Source organism: Leptopilina heterotoma, unplaced genomic scaffold, assembly GCF_015476425.1.
Source record: "Leptopilina heterotoma isolate Lh14 unplaced genomic scaffold, ASM1547642v1 Lhet_62, whole genome shotgun sequence".
NCBI lineage: Eukaryota > Metazoa > Arthropoda > Insecta > Hymenoptera > Figitidae > Leptopilina > Leptopilina heterotoma.
Genome location: NW_025111146.1, coordinates 214,295 through 223,998, shown reverse-complemented (window position 1 = coordinate 223,998; position 9,704 = coordinate 214,295).

The window sequence follows — 9,704 nt, the reverse complement described above, 5'->3', positions numbered from 1 at the left end:
GAGATTAACAAAAGATTCGCGAACAAACACTTCTATTAATTAGTAGAATTCTACTAGTTTTCATCATATTTCATTAATAACTTCCACCTAATTCATTTGCTATACCTGCAAAGAATATTTTATAGAAGTAAGGTTTTATATTTATTTAAGAAATTATAAATAATTAAAATAACTTTAGTATTTCTTTTCTATGATTTTTCATTTATTAACTAGCATCGCTTTTACAATTTTCGTTTGAAATGATTTTTTGTAAAGAAAATGGACATTCCGTTTATTACAATTATTTTTAAAATTAAAACTTTGTTCTAAATTTAAGAAACATAATAATTTTGTTATTTAAATATTCTGTTAAATAAGCTATTTATTTTAAAATAAATATTTTCTTAAATGACAGTATTAGAAGTATATTTAAGTATTTAGAAGTTAAATATTTACTCGGGAGTTTATAAAGTTAAGAAATTCGAATTTAATGTGAAATTGTAACCTATATATAAACATTTTAGATAAACCCAGCAACATTAAAAACATATTTGGTAGATATATTGGATCTGCCATTTTAAATTTTGAAATTCTGACATCAGATTCGTAATCAGCAACACCGACAACTACCAAGAAACGAATTTCGATCGAAACTCATCAATTCTCAAATTATCTGCCATATTGGATTCGCCATTTTGAATTTTGAAAATTTGACATCATTTTCGTTTAGTATTTTTTTGTGGCCATATATGAGGCATTTTACGTGAAATGTCCTAAGTTGAAATTTCAACTTCTTGAAAAAAATTGAAACTCAGGGAATTTGTTGTTCTATCAAGTAGAAATGTGCCCCAACAAATATTTTTGATTTTTTCGAAAATTTTGAAGGGGTAGAGGGGGGTCAATTTGACCAATTTTGCTAACACCGGCTACTTTGTGAATTTTTTCTGAACATACTTGTAATGGGAAAAATTTTTTAGAATATGTTTCTGAAAGGTTCTTTCGTCCTCTTTCCAATAGTGTATTTTATTTTTTAATATTTTAAAAATTTACCCTAATTTTTGATAATTAATATTTAATTTTTAATTTCATAAAAATCGGTTCGTTTTTTTTTAAATAAATTATTGCAAACGAAAGCTGAGGTTTTTTCCTATTGGCATGTAAATTTTCAGAATGCCTTTTTTTGTTTTTAAGTTATTAAATTTCAAAGAATAAATTGCGGCGCGCTGCGTCGCGGTTGCACTGAGCCGCGTGGCAATCGGCGTGAGACGAGGCGCCCGGGACGCAATTTATTCTTTGAAATTTAATAATTCAAAAACAAAAAAAGGGCATTCTGAAAATTTACATGCCGATAGGAAAAAACCCCAGCTTTCGTTTGCAATAATTTATTTAAAAAAAAAAACGGACCGATTTTTGGGAAATTGAAAATTAAATATTAATTATCAAAAATTAGGGTAAATTTTTAAAATAGAGTAGAACGGGGTGAAATAGCCATGGTGCAAAAAAGCCATTTGACTTTTATTTGAAAACTATTAAACCGATTTATCAGCTATTTAGAATATAAATACTATCAGTTAATACGCAACTTTTGATACCAGTTTGGATGTTGTACCTATATTAATATAATTTTTATTGTAATTTTAATTTTTTAGTTGCTTTGCGTATAATATTTCAATGAACTTTTCGAACATATTACAACCTGTTTAAGTAAACGGGAAATTAAAGTAAATGTTTGTACATAAGGAGAAAATTATACTCAAAACGTAAACAATGTTAATTTTTGGAAATTGAACTGAATTTAAAATTTATTTTGGGTCAGAATTCGTGAAATTTTCACAGAAAACAAAAAGTATTTTTTTTAAATCGAAATGTTAAAAAAACATTTCTATTTGACCTTAAGAATGTGTCCACCAAAAAACAGGAAAAAAAATTATTTTTTATAAAAGTTATTGCAAGATTAATTTTTTAGCAACTTTTTAAACAAAATTTTATTTCTCCTAAATGAATGAACCGATTTAAATGAACCAAGCGGGAATATCAAGGGGATAAAATCTACTTTCGTTTAGAATTAGAAAATTTTTAAAAAGTTTATTTTTTAATAATTATTTAATAAATTTTTTATAAACAATTAATTTTTTTTAATGTTCTGCGCCTTTTAAAAATTTGAAAAAAAATATTAACATACACTTAAAACTATAAGAAATCAAAATCCGTTGAGAAAATTTTGGAGCGACAATTATTTTAAAAGTTATAAACAAATTATATTGGCGCGGTGTTGTGCATCAACGCTGAACTTAGTTTTTGATCATTTTTATCAATTTTTATGGTTATATAATTAAATAAAAATGTTAATTTGACAGTGTTTTGTTCATTTCGTAGTTAAAAATAATGTTTTAATTCTGAAAATCATCAAAATCGCATCTCCGTTCAATATAATTTGTTTACAACTTTTAAAATAATTGTCGCTCCAAAATTTTCTCAACGGATTTTGATTTCTTATATTTTTAAGTGTATGTTAATATTTTTTTTAAATTTTTAAAAGGCGCAGAACATTAAAAAAAATTAATAAAAAAAATTAAATCGGTTCATTCATTTAGGAGAAATAAAATTTTGTTTAAAAAGTTGCTAAAAAATTAATTTTGCAATAACTTTTATAAAAAATAATTTTTTTTCCTGTTTTTTGGTGGACACATTCTTAAGGCCAAATAGAAATGTTTTTTCAACATTTCGATTTAAAAAAAATACTTTTTATTTTCTGTGAAAATTTCACGAATTCTGACCCTTTTAGCTTTTAGAAAAACTGGTCTTGGGGGTGAAAAAGCCAGGGACAAAAATCCATTGAATATTATGTGAAATTCATTTGTTTTCTACTTAAACTAACCTTCTAATTTTACAAAATTTTCGCGTGTTTACTTAATAAAATTAATTAAACACGACGAAAAAATAGTATAAAGAGCGTTAAAAAATAAACAACGAAAAAACGGTTGGAACAAAATATAGCATCTGTAGTGAAATTTAAGGAAGACTTTAAAAAAAGGTACAAAAACTTGGCAGTGTAAATCGAAAACAGGTAAACTTAACATTATATTCAATTTTCCTTGATAAAAGCTCTTTAAAATTTATTCAAATATTTTAAAAATAAGATTATTTGTCATGTAAATAAAGGAAAACTATAAAAATACAAAAATTAATAACATATTTTAATAAAATCGCGAGGTGGCTTTCTCCCCCCACCAGGTGGTACAAAAAAGCCATTTGCAGAGGTTTCCTAAAACTCTTATAACTTAGTCCTTTCATGGGATAAAAAATATTTCCGTCAATAATATTCAAGCTTAATAACTAAACTTTCAATCCCATTTGGAAATTTGAGAAAAAAATTTTTAATTCAGATTTTATAAATTAAAATGTAAAAATGTGGCTATTTCACCCCGTTCTACTCTATTAAAAAATAAAATACATCATTGGAAAGAGGACGAAAAAACCTTTCAGAAACATATTCTAAAAAATTTTTCCCATTACAAGTATGTTCGGAAAAAATTCACAAAGTAGCCGGTGTTAGCAAAATTAGTCAAATTGACCCCCCTCTACTCCCTCAAAATTTTCGAAAAAATCAAAAATATTTTTTGGGGCACATTTCTACTTGATAGAACAACAAATTCACAAATTGGGTCTTGCATAACTCTTTCGGTTCCGGCTGTAGATCGTGGACCATTTGATTTCGCGACTATTTTTGGTGTCATTTTAGATGTTCAAAATGGTGTTTATCAGATAGGAACTAAGGGTGGAATTATAAAAGGTTGGTTTCCTCGAACTGACATTGTGCAATCGGGAACCGAAATTATAAAAGTTGACGACGTATGTAAAGATGTTACATTAACTTTAAGGGAAGCTGTGTCTCAGCAATCTATGACTGGTGGACAGGGTTACAAAACATGTAACTGTAAGGCAGCTTTGAATCAATGTCAAACAAACAGATGCTCTTGTTAAAAGGCTAAAATACTATGTAACTCGCGGTGTCATCAGTCCTCTACATGCCGCAATAAATAAATAAAAAATATAATTATTATTGATAATAAAATAGGGTAACTGTACCAATTGTCGAGGGTTTTAGGCAACATGTGACTTTGACATTTTTTTTCTCGGAAGTAAATGCACTTTAAAATTTGATTTTTGTATATTTGGACGAAGGATCTAATAATGTTTAATATTCATATTTATTTTTTTAATATAAACTAAATTGTTAAGCAAAAAATATATTTAAAAGTCAATCGAGCAAAAGCACCATTTGTCGATGGTCTTGTGCTAATTTCTCGAGGGTCTGTTCCAATTGTCGAGAGTATGACATTTTTAAACATATAACCCAATATAACCTAACAATTAACCTGTACAGATATTAGAAAATCGAGTAGATATTTATTTTTTCGATAAAAATATTATAGAACGTTACCAGAAAACAAATATATTTATTTAACTATAATTGAATAATTTATAATTTCGATATAAAACATTTTTATAGTAGATGATACAGGACAGAAAATTATTTAACTGTTTTTTAAACTTTTATAAATATAAGTTAATTAAATTTAATTAATTTTGTTAATCAGACATTAATTGAAAAAATAAATTAATTTAAGTCACATTAAATTTGTAAACGAATAAAATAAACTTTTATTACGAACTGTAAATATAATGGTTAATTATAATTAAACTATAGTACAAAATTTTTTAGTTTTAAATAATGCATTTTTTTATTAATTTTTTTTCGGTCTTCCTCGTTTTTTTGGTTGATTATTTTCTGTTGGTTGTAAATTTTTGGAGCATTTTTTTTCTTTTTCTCTGTACCTATAAATGTTTGGCATTTATGTTTGACGTTTAGTAAATAAACACTTAACCATCGATAAATGGTGCATCAGCGAAAAAATCAGCGAAAAATTTTCGAGTCATTACCTCGAAAAATGGAACTGTAAAAAAAAAGGAACCAAATACCGATGATTTGCTTTTAAAAAATATTAAATATTTTTTTTTAACAAAAAAACATGCATACAAAATTAATTTAGTTCGTGTACAAAATTATAATAATAATTTTGTACACAAAAAGTCATTATAAATACGTTTAATTTGCATTTCTAAAAATCTGTTTTAATCAACCTGAAGTATTAAGAAAATGGAGATTCGTGTAAATTTCACAGCAGTGAATTATAATATTAATTAAATAATTATTTTAGTAGAATCGCTACGAAATTTGTATATATAAATATACAGTTGAAAATACAAAGATTATTTAAAAATTTTTTTTGTTCTTAAATATTATATATTATACTATTTATCTAAAAAAGAAAATTATTATCCTTGTTAGGTTTAAATTCGATTGTTTGAATTTATTATTAAAAAAGAAAGTTTTTAAATTAAATCGAATTTAGACTTAACTGTATCGAAAAGAGATTTTCGATAAATTTTTAAATAAAAGAAAATACTCAGTATTTATATCTTTAGAAATAAAACCTTAAATTCTTTAAAGTAATAATTATTATTATTATTAGAATTTAATAAAGGATCCCCCCCTTTAAGTGCACTATTACTTCAGTGCCTCCGATTAGACGGTACTTTAATTGAAAGAAGTAAAAAAAGGAAAAGGTGGCAACAGTATAACAACTGTAATAAAACACTAAATGTAATATGAGTGGAATGTAATATACTCAGTTTTATTAATTTTAATGCGATTGAAATTAATATAAAATCTTACAAATGATCAAGATTTTTAATTCCCCTTAAAATCTTTTATGCTTATAACAAGTAATAATTATTATTGTAAAATATCCCTTCTTAATAAAACATGATCTATTTGAATTCTCAAATCGTGTATAACAATACAACTTTTATGATAACTTAACTATTATTTGTTGCATACAAAATAATTTTTTGTATATATATTTTTATACGTGTAGAATATGGTTATGTGTAAATGTAATCATGTATAAAATAATGTGATAAATAGTAATCGACTCACCAACTTACAATTTTATTAATTTTTGTATTTAAGTACAGAAAAGTATCCTGTTACTTTTCTCAAGTGAATCACTCAGATTCACACCTGGGACAGGTTCCTTATATGAATTATTTCTTCCTCTTTTTTAATTATTTTCTTCGTATTTTCCTTCAATTGTTTCTTTTTTGTTTCTAGTTCCTTATTATTATTATCAGTATTATACTTTAAATTACTTTTATAAAAAAATGATATCAAAAATTGATTTTAATGTTTAAAGTTCGGGGTCACCGAATTTAAACTTGTAATCAAACCTGATATTATTTTGACAATGACAAATGATAAAATATTCTTAAAAAGCACTAGACGGAGGTTTCATATTTAACACTCCCTTTTTACTTAGCTTATTTTAATTTCACTTTTCGTTAATTCACTTTATCAACACAATGTATTCTTAACTGATTATCTTTTCTTTAATTTCCTTTTTTTTATTTTTTTTAAATAGTATTTCACTTAGTATTCACTTTTAGTATTTGTATTCTTTTAAATTATTTATTTCTTTAAATTCGCGTAAAATATTAGAAATTCTCAATTCAATTCACTTTATTCAATCAATTAAAACAATTCAAAATCAACCCTTATTTCTGGGGACAAAAAAAATATAAACCTCCGCCTTTTGCGGGAAATAAAACAAATAAAATATATCAAACATCCGCCTTGCGGGAAATGGTAATTAAGACTCCTTGATTATTCCACCTGTGATTTTGGTCACACCCTGGAATTCGGTTCAGAATCGGTAAAGTGGGGGATTCCGTTGCACACGGCCCCTCGAACTTATTGTTACTAGGCAAGCTTTTTGCAAGCTTGCAAATTCTTTAAAAATGGCGTGATAGAGTTCGATGTTCTCTTTTCTATATTGCCAATGTGTAGGTATTTTCTTTTCCTTGATATTTTACCAATACATTTAAAAGTCTTTCCTGTGAAATTGTTTTTTTGATGATTCTGACAATTTCTTATAGATGTTGAAAGATTTTATATTCTTTAAAATTATAATATTTTGTAATTTTTAAAATATTATTCTGATAATATTAAAAAGGTAAAAAAAAGCAATTGAAGTTAGGTTGCTTATTTTTAATGTAGGTTAATGATTCGAGATTAATTAATAAATCGTTAATTGTTGAGTGGATTAATAGTAAAGAAAATACCTCTTTTCTATTAATTGTGTGAAAAATACTTAATTCTAAAACAATAATAATTTCCAAATTTCCTTTGAAGTTATATAATATAAAAGTTGTCTTATTTCTAAATAAAATAAAAATAAAAATCGTTACGAGTTTAAACGTAACAATCCTCGACAATTGGAGCACCCTCGGCAATTGGTGCAGTTACCCTATTTGTGTTAATTAATTTTGACATATTTTTTTTTAATATTTCTGTTGAGTGACACATGCACATACAGTAGGATCTTTCAATAGTGCATTCGTCGGGAATATTGTGCACTATTCGAAGCAAGCAAAAACTTTCAGGTCCGTGTCAAGAAAATTAAGGGTCCCCCACTACTAAATACCGGGCACATATTGAACTTCAATATATATTTGAGACAAAAATAGTTGACATCTAGAAATATCATTTTTATGTTTGATAAGAACCGAGTATTTGAATTCTCCATAAGAGACAATCCTTATATGAAATCAGTAGATATGCAAATTAGGTAAAGAGAGACATTCTGATGTTATTTTCCTTCAAAAGAGGAAGAAAGCAATACCGTTACCTGAAGAGAGATAGTTTCCCAGTAAAAAAAAAGTATTCAGAATAGAGAAAAAGTATTGGTGGAGACGTTCGGTGAATGCGTTTTCGCGACAAAACCGTATTGGTGGGTTACGGTGAATACATTTCGCTTACCGTGAATACTTTTTTTTTGAACTCTCGATTTAAAGATTCCTAAGCAAAGTTGAGAATATTTATAAAGAGCGTAAGTGATCTGAAGTATAAAAATGACGATTGCGAGAAGGAAATAAGAAATTTTGAGAAAAAACGAAAAATTAAATGTGACAATCCTACAGCGTATGATGATGAAAAGGAACATTGACGATACCGACATAAACTTGAGAAATCCAAGTAAATGTATGTGAAACAGTAAGTTCCGCCGGTAACGTCAAAGTTCCTTTTAATCATCATACGTTGTAGGCACAGAAAAGCATATGGTAATTGATCAACATTTGACAATCTGTTTGTCACATTTGATTTTTCGTTTTTTTTTAAATTTCTTATTTCCTTCTCGCAATAGTCATTTTTATACTTCAGGTCACTTACGCTTTTTATAAATATTCTCAACTTTGCTTAGGAATCTTTAAATCGAAAGTTTTTAAAAAAAGTATTCACGGTAAGCAAAATGTATTCACCGTAACCCACCAATACGGTTTTGTCGCGAAAACGCATTCACCGAACGTCTCCACCAATACTTTTTCTCTATTCTGAATACTTTTTTTTTTACTGGGTTTATAATGTTTTCAATGAATGAAAGAGAGATAGGTATGCGTTAACTTTTCTGCGTTATAAACAGAGAGCGATTTATGTTTAGTTACTAGAAAGAGGGAGACAGAAAGAAATTTTCACTAAATGATATATTGAATATTATATATATATATATATATATGTTGCGTACAAAGCCCGAAATTGTACAAAGTGCGGAGTGTACAGCAATTTTTGTACACACCGCGTAGCGTACAAGCTATTTTGTACAGAGCTGGAGTTTCCGGGCTTGGTACAGATTTTTCTGTACTGAGCCAACTCGATACAATGCCATTTGTACAGAGCCTTCGATATCAATTATAGTGTATAAAGGCGATTAGAGAATTTTGTTTACTGTTTACATTTGCTTTATTAATATATCACATGAAATATTAATTTAATTAAAAATTAATTTTATTTTTGAATTTAAAATTAATTTAGTGTAATAGTAGCCTTCCTTGAAGATAGATTATTATTGCTTGCCAATAAAATGGATAATTTTGAAATGAAAAGTGAATTTGAAAAAAAATTGAATGAGTTGCCTATTAAAGATAATTCTCTCACTATAGCTAACGAAAACGATTATAATGAAATAATAAAAAAAGTGTTGGATTCAAAAAATAATAGTAAAAAAAATTCGAGTTAAAACATGTGCCGCTTTTAACAAATCAAAAATTTCATTGTTTTACACATAATATTTTATATTATCACTTTCACTTTTATTTAATGGTAATATTAACTTTTTTTCTTCGTTAACACATAATACATCAAATCTTTTTCAAATTCACTTTTCATTTCAAAATTATCCATTTTATTGGCAAGCAATAATAATCTATCTTCAAGGAAGGCTACTATTACACTAAATTAATTTCAAATTCAAAAATAAAATTAATTTTTAATTAAATTAATATTTAATGTAATATATTAATAAAGAAAATGTAAACAGTAAACAAAATTCTCTAATCGCCTTTATACACTATAATTGATATCGAAGGCTCTGTACAAATGGCATTGTACCGAGTTGGCTCAGTACATAAAAATCTGTACCAAGCCCGGAAACTTGTAACGAATTATTGTGTGTATCAAGAATGTCCGAATGTATTATGTATGGTGGGAGATAATCGTGAAGTTTCGGGAATTGTAAAATCTAATCGTCTCTCATCGTCGAAAATGACATACGAGACAGACTTGTGAGAGCCTTCGGGAGAGGAGAACGCGGACCCGAAATACGGGG